Here is an 8,890-nt window from a genome sequence, read left to right on the forward strand (position 1 = left end):
TGCATGGAAAGTAGCCATGACACAAGAGTTTGAGGCTTTGTATGCTAACCATACTTGGGATTTAGTGGCATTGACTGCAGGTAAGAAAGCCATAGGATGCAAATGGGTGTATAAAATCAAGCACAAAGCAGATGGCATTGTTGAGAAGTTCAAGGAAATACTTATGGTGAAAGGATACACATAATAAGCCAGAATAGACTATACTGAAACATTTTCTCTAATTGTCAAGATGACAACTATTAGGACCCTGATCAGTATAGCAGTTAAAAGAGGCTGGGACCTATTCCAATTAGATGTGAACAATGCATTATTGTATGGAGACCTACATGAAGAGGTGTATATGGATGTACCACATGGATTTCAGATTGAGGTTCCTAGTCTAGTTTGCAAATTAAACAAGTCCTTGTATGGACTGAAACAAGCAAGCAGACAGTGTTATGACAAGCTGACTGAGGCATTGTATACCGGGGGTTTTAGACATTCAGACAATAATTACGTTCTGTAAGAAGGATGGCTCTTAAATTATGTTTGTGGTACAAACACAAATGTAGAAGAAATGAAGGCACTAAAAGCTTTCATCTATGATCAGTTCAAAATTAAGGATCTAGGGAGGTTGCATTATTTCTTGGGACTGGAAGTGTTCTACAAAGATAATGGGGTCCCCATTTCTAAGAGAAAGTTCACTGCAAATCTGTTGAAAGAGTATGAAACTTAGTACACTTTAGTCTCTTCTCCTCTTGACTATACTGTCAAGCTGAAGGCAGAACCCTGTTGGCAGATCCTACTCACTATAAAAAGTTAGTTGGGAAGCTCAACTTCCTTACTAACACAAGGTTGGATATTACCTATAGTGTTCAGCACTTAAGTAAATTCATGTAAACACCTAGAGAGTCTCATCTTAAAGCTGCCTTCCATGTCTTAAGATATCTTAAGAATGATCCAACCTCGGGCATTTTCTTTTCCAACAACCTATATTGTACTGCGAAGGCCTTTTGTGACTCAGATTGGGCTGTATGCCCTGATTCTAGAAGATCAGTGAGTGGACACATTGTCTTGCTAGGTGATAGCCCTATTAGCTGGAAATCTAAGAAGCATGAAACAATTTCCATCTCCTTTGCAGAGGCAGAGTATAGATCTGTAAGAAAGGTGGTTGGAGAACTAGTCTGTCTTAAAAGATTGCTGGAAGAACTGATAATTCATTTCTCACATCCTATCTCAGTTTTTTTGTGATAGCCAAGCTGCAGTACATATGGCAAGAAACCCAATGTTTCATGAACGTACCAAGTATATAGAAGTGGATTGTCATTTTGTACGAGACAAATTGCATGATGGTCTTATCACCCTGCATCACATCCTAATGAGTGTTGATTTTACCATTTATTTTAGTCTCTTTTATTTAGTTTTTGCATCCGTTAATTAAAATATAAGGTTAAATATTGTGTATTGCTAGATTTTCAGGTAAATAAAGTCTTGAAGAGAATTGAAATCAAATGAAGTGGAATTAAGCAAAAAAGAGTTGAAATAGTGCAAAATCCTTAAGTGATTTCGCATGTGCGAAACACTGTTCGCTTCTGCGAGCTCACATCTGCGAGAAGAGGAACACTTCTTCTTCTTTTTCTTCTTCTTCTTCTTCTTCTTTTCTGAGTTTGCATGGCCGTATCCCCTAATTCCCCGTTTCCTTATGATTAGTGTTATTATTAGTGGTGAGAAAATTGGTTGAGTTTAGTGTGTTTGCTTGGTGCTGTTGAAACAAAATTGGGGAAATCTGAATTACCCAAATTGTTTTAAGAAAAGTCAATACACTTTATGCTTATCATGTGTTCGACGAATTGTCCAAGTGAAATAATATTGCCATTGGCCCTGAAATCATGTGTATGAGTCTCCTAATCATTTAGTACACCAATTTAGAAGTCTTGAGTATAAATTGTGTGGCAAAATCATGTTTGAAATTGAAAAGAGATGATAGTTCAGGGCTTTTGAACCCTCTGATGAACACCACAGAAGCGGAAAAAGGGTCGCAGATGCGGTCTTGCACCTGCGATGCCTAATCCGAAGGTGAGATTTTTAGTCAGCAGTGACATTGCGTAGAAGAGATATAATTTCCACAGAAGCGGAACCGCACCTGCGAGAAGTTTTCCGCAGGTGCGATGACTGGCAGAATTGTGCAATTCCAGTAGCTTTGCAACTGGAGCTTTCGGAGCCCGTTTTACTTAGTTCTTTGCCCTAGTTTATGTCCTTTAAATTGTTTAACATATCTCTAATGCTCGACTAACTTTATTTTGACTTTTTAGGTACTTTGAGCTTAAAATGGACCTGAACATGAACGGAAATGTGGCGCTTAATCATGAAATTGAGAGTGAGACTATGGAGGAACAATTCGACACTGATCGATTCATGTATGCTGATTGTCATCGCCGATATTATGACAACCTTTATACAAAGAAGGTCGTACTTGAAAAGGAAATCTCTGAGGATAAATTGGCCGAGCTACTTCCCGATTTTTATGGCCGTCCATGTGAGGACAATAAGGAGTGGGTTCGTGAATTTTACGCAAACCTTAAGCGTACAAACTTCGACGACCCATAACTCACCATAAGAAGCAAAACAGTAAGGTTTGGAACTGAACAAATCAATGATATTTTAGGGCTTCCCGGCCATCCACTTGAGCCGGTACGAGAAAAAGATCATTGCTCAAATGGAGATTAGCTAGTTTCTAAAATTTATCCCCCAGCCAAAAGAGCAAAGTAGGCCAACAAGAGAAAGGGTTTGAAGTCCATCGACTTCATAACTAAGGCCAAGATGTGGCTTTACATCATATGAAACAGAGTCTCACCTTTTGGCAATGTTTCATATGGCAGGACTGTGAAGTAACCTACAGGCTTGCACTACCACCTAGTTTATCAGCAGTTCATCCGGTGTTTCATATATCCATGCTCCGAAAATACCATGGTGATCCGCCCCATGTATTAGATTTTGGCTTAGTCCAATTGGACAAAGATTTGACTTATGAAGAGGAGTCGATAGCTATTCTATCCCGGCAGGTCCGACAGTTGAGGTCTAAAAGTTATCCTTCAGTTCGGGTGCAATGGAGAGGTCAGTCGATTGAGACAACTACTTGGGAGTCTGTGTCGTACATACATAGTAGATATCCACACACCAGCTCAGGTATTTTTCTAATTTCGTTCGAGGACGAACGTTTGTTTTAGAGGTGGAGAATGTGATGATCCAATATGTCATCTCTAATTTTGAACATTCATTTCTGTATTCTGAGACCTTGAGTAGAACCTTTCAGAATTTCTCGACTTGCGTGCGTAGTCTGTAAATTTTTTTGGAAAGTTTTTATGCGAAAAATTGATTAAAATATAAAATAGTGCTTTAAAACTCACTTAAGTTAACTTCAGTTAATATTTTGAACAAACGGACCCGGATCAATATTTTGATAGTTCCGTATCATAATTTGGGACTTGGGCGTATGCCTGAAATTTAATTTGGAGGTCCCTAGCTTGAGATATTGCCATTTATTGAAAATGAGAAGTTTGAAAGCTTAAAGATTCTAAAGTTTGACCGTCAATTTGATTTTATGGATATCGGATTCGGATTGAGATTCCGAGAGTTAGAATAGCTCCGTTATATCATTTATGACTTGTGCGTCAAATCTAAAATCATTCTGGATTCATTTAATATGTTTCGGCACAGGTTTTGTAAAGTGAAAAGTTTGAAACTCGTAAGTCCGAATCGAGTTGTGATTTGTAGTTTCAACATTGTTTGACATGATTTTTGACCCCGAGTAAGTCTGTAATATGTTACGAGACTTGATGGAATATTCGGACGAGGTCTCGAGAGGCTCGAGTGAGTTTCAGACGAGTTTCAGACCATTTTGTTCAAGAACACATGTCTGGTTCTAGTGTGTCGCACCTACGCAATTTTGGCCGCAGGTGCGTGATCGCTTCTGCGAAGGCAGTGTCGCTTCTGTGACTTTGAGCCAGGGGAGAAGCTTCGCTTTTATGAAGCTTGGGACGCAGGTGCGATGCCCGCTTCTGCTGTGCCATGATCGCAGATGCGATCTTTTGCGCTTTTGCGGTTCCCTTCGCGCATCTGCGCAGTCTCTTATGCGACGTGAAGGTCCGCAGATGCGGTCCTCTGCTTTGCTGCCCTGTTCCACAAATGCGAGATTTGTCTCGCAAATGCGACCTCGCAGATGCAGATATTTAGTCCGCAGATGCGAAAATGCTGGACAGAATACATAAAATCGGGCGTTAGCCATTTTTACTCATTTTTGAGTTTTGAGTCTCGGATTTGGGCGATTCCAAAGGGGTTTTTCACGAATTCAACTTGGGTAAGTGTTCTATATCTGAAAGTGATTATATTACATAAATCCATATTTATATTCTTCGTTTATTTCGGATTTATATGGAAGAAATCAGTATTTTTTTTAAAACTTTCCAAAAATAAAAAATTTAGGATTTGAAAGACAATTCGATGTCGGAATTCGATAATTTTAGTATGGTTGAACTAGTATCAGAACGGGTGTCCAGATTCAATGATTTTTCGTTGGGTTCCGAAAAATGGGCCCCACTTTGACCTTTGGTTAACATTTCCAAAACTGACTTAAATTAAGTCTCTTTCAAATTATGAATAATTTCTAAAGATCCCATTGAATTGTTGGCCAATAATTTGATAGGTTTGGAGACTAACTCGAAAGGAAAAGTTGTGGTCGAGTGATCACTTGAAATTGCAAAATGAGGTAAGTGTCATGGTTAACCTTGACTTGAGGGAATAGAACCCTTGATTATGTGGGTATGAATCCCCGAATTTGGTATGGTATAAATTGTTTGGAGGTGACGCACACGATAGGTGACGAGTATGTGGACGTGCACCATATAAATTGTGTCTTGAATAAATCTTATGCAGTTGTAAGATTAATGAATCATGTTATTATCTGAACATTTTCCACGTGTTAGAGAAATTGAGCCGAGTTTCTTAAAGATCATATTCAGGCTACGTGCCAATATTTTGGGACCCATGGGGTCGTATTGCTGTTGAATTAATTGTTCAAAAATATACATTTCACACTCAATAATATTTGTCCATTGTGAGGATATTTATGGGATTGAGTTGCGCGACGCAGCAGGCCATAATGGCTTTATACGTTATTATTATATGGATCGGGGTTGTCCGCCTGCAGCAGGCCTTATAGGCTTTACTATTTCCTGGATCGGGGCTGCCCGCCTGCAGTAGGCCTTATAGGCTTTGTTACTATACGGATCGGGACTGCTCACATGCAGTAGGCCATATTGGCTTTGTATTACGTTTGGGCTGAAGGAGCCCCTCCGGAGTCTGTACACTCCCCCAGTGAGCGTAGATGATCATATATATTCGGGATGGACTTCCCAAGGCATGGAGTTTCCTTACTTACTACTTATATATATATATATATATATATATATATATATATATATATATATATATATGTGATGGATTTTCCCAGGGCATGGACTTGCCTTACTTATTTGTATTGTAACGAGTTTATCTGGACATGGATCACAACCTTTCATCCGCAGACCGACGGGCAGTCAGAGCGGACAATTTAGATTTTGGAGGATATGCTCAGGGAATGTGTGATTGACTTTGGAGGTCAGTGGGATCGTTTCTTGCCTTTGGCCGAGTTCTATTCTAATAACAGTTACCAATCCAATATCGAGATGGCTTTATATGGTCGGCGATACCATTCGCCCATCGGATGGTTTGAGCCCGGTGATGCTAAATTATATGGTACTGATTTGGTGAAAGATGCCTTGGAACAGGTAAAGTTGATTCACGAGTGACTTTCGTACAGCACAGTCTAGACAGAAGAGTTACACAGATCAGAAAGCGCAAGATTTATCATTTATGATGGGTGAAAAAGTTCTCTTGAAGGTTTCACCGATGAAGGGAATCATGAGATTCGCGAAGAAGGGCAAGTTGAGCCCGAGGTTTATAGGCCCATTTGAGGTGTTGAGATGAGTTGGGAAGGTTGCTTATGAGCTTGCATTGCCTCCCAGCCTATCGGGAGTTCATCCAGTTTTTCGTGTATCTATGCTCTGAAAGTATCATGCCGACCTATCACATGTGTTAGACTTCAGCACAGTTCAGCTAGATAATATCTTGGGTTATGAAGAGGAGCCAGTTACCATTGTTGATAAACAGGTTCACTAGTTGAGGTCCAAGAGGATTTCTACAGTAAAAGTCCAGTAGAGGGGCCAACTAGTCGATGAAGTGACTTGGGAGGCCGAGGAAAACATGTGGAGCAGATATCCACACTTATTCAGCACTTCAGGTGTAATTCTAAACCCTTTCGAGGACGAACGTTTGTTTTAGAGGTGGAGAATGCGATAACCCAAAATATCATCTTTAAATTTAATAATTAATTCTATGTTCTAAGACCTCGAAAAGCACTATTTATCATTTCTCAACTTGCGTGCACAGTCCGTAAAATTTTTCAGAAAGTTTTTATGTGAAAAATAGATTAAAATGTGAATTAGAGCTTTAAGACTCAACTGAGTTGACTTTGAATAACATTTTGAGCAAATGAACTCGGATCAGTGTTTTGATAGTTCCAGTAGATCTGTATCGTGATTTGGGACTGGGGCGTATGCCTAGAATCAAATTCCGAGGTCCCTAGCCCGAGATATGGAATTTTGATGAAAAATTAAAAGTTTAAGTTCAAATAGTGGACGGATTTCGAATTATGTGCAAACGACCCCGGAATAGAATTTTGATGATTCCAATAGCTCCGGATGGTGATTTTGGACTTAGGAGCATGATCAGAATTTTATTTGGAAGTCCATAGTGAAATTAAGCTTGAAATGGCTAAAACAAGAATTTAAATTTGCAAGTTTGACAGGAGTCGGAATACAGTTCCGAAAATTTTCATAGCTCTGTTATGTCATTTATGACTTGTGTGTGCAAAATTTGAGGTCAATTGGACTTGATTTGATAGATTTCGACATCGAATGTAGAAGTTGGAAAATTTAAGTTTCATTAAGCTTGAATTGGAGCACAATTCATGGTTTTAGCATCGTTTTATGTGATTTGAGGTTTCAAATAAGTTCGTATGATGTTTTAGGACTTGTTGGTATATTTGGTTGAGGTCCCGAGGGTCTCGGGTGAGTTTCGGATGGTTAACAGATCAAAAGTTGGACTTAAAAATATCTGCGGCAAATTTTCTCTTCTGTTGGAAATTCTGGGCTGTGATCGAGCCCAAGATCGAGGCCCATGATCGGACTCCATGATCAAGGTCCAAGATCGAGGTCAGCCTTGACATATATGTAAGTTATAAAAACAGGGGCATTCGTCCCATTTGTCATTTTGACGAACTTGAGCTTGAGGAGAGGCGACTTTTGACAGATTTTCAAGGAAAGACATTGGGGTAAGTGATTCCAACTCGAATTTGGTCTATATACACAATTATATCATTGTTTTCACCATTTAATTAGTGTTTTGAGATTGAAATTTGGAAAATTTTTGAAATCTAATAGAAACGAATTTTCGAGATTTCGGTATCGATTCGGAGTCGGATTTGAGTGAAATTGGTATGGTTGGACTCGTAATTGAATGGGTTATCTGATTTCATAACTTTCTCCGGATTCTGAGACGTGGCCCCCACAGACGAACTTTTAATTAATTTCGGGATTTTTATTGAAAATGTAGTATTTTCTTATATAGTTGATTCCTATAAATTTTATTGATTGTATCGAATTATTTTTTGTTAGATTCGAGCCAATCAAAGTTGGATAATCGAGGAAAGGGCCTTCTAGTGGATTAAATTGGAGCAAATTGAGGTAAGTCTCTTGTCTAATCTTACGAGGGGGAAATTACCCCATAGGTGATTAGATTAAATAATTGTTGCTAATTATGGGGGGCTACATACGTACGAGGTGATGAGAGTCCGTGCGTAGCTACTATTAATACTAAAATTCGGGTAGTTTAGGACTCAAAGCATGAATTACTTGTGTAAATTGTATTCTTTATTTAATTAATATTATTTGATATATATATATATATATATATATATATATATATATATATATATATATATATATATATATATATAGATAAAAATATTAAAGGATGGAAATCTCATATACTTAATTTTCTGTTTAAATTAATTAATTGTTAAGAGAAATTATTCTTCCTCCCGAATTTATCTTATAATAAATATACTCTCCTTCCGGAGGTACATAAGAAAATATCCTCCTTTCTTGTGGAGCGGGCCGAACGCCTCGGCAGGATAGATGCATCTATGGATCGTGCCGCACGTCCCTCGCCAGTGTACACGACACTCTGGATAGGGTCGTACGACCTCAGCAGAAATCATGCTTAATAATAATAATAATTACATAATACTTGGACAGTTTATTGCAGCTTGTAAAGCTATTTGATAAATTGAAAATTTATTGAAATTGAATTGCAGCTTGTAAAGCTATTTGATAAATTGAAAATTTTATTGAAATTGAAGGATTTAATTAAAAGATTGGAAATTGTTACATTTGAAGGATTTTTATTATTTCTGCTAATTGAATAAAATTATTGGTAACTCTGTGAATCATGCTCACACCGTGCAACCGAACTATCTCCTGAATAAAAATTTGGGCCAAACTCTCTGAAGTATACGTAGTCACAACCGGAATGAAATGTGCCGACTTGGTCAACCTGTCAACAATGACCCAAACTGCATCAAACTCCCGCAAGGTCCGCGGCAACCCAACTACAAAGTCCATAGTGATGCGTTCCCATTTCCACTCTGGTATAGTCATCTGCTGAAGTAGGCCACCTGGCCTCTGGTGCTCATATTTAACTTGCTGACAATTTAGACACCTAGCTACATGCTCACCAATGTCCTTTTTCATTC

This window comes from Nicotiana tabacum, chromosome 11 (assembly GCF_000715075.1).
Source record: "Nicotiana tabacum cultivar K326 chromosome 11, ASM71507v2, whole genome shotgun sequence".
Lineage (NCBI taxonomy): Eukaryota > Viridiplantae > Streptophyta > Magnoliopsida > Solanales > Solanaceae > Nicotiana > Nicotiana tabacum.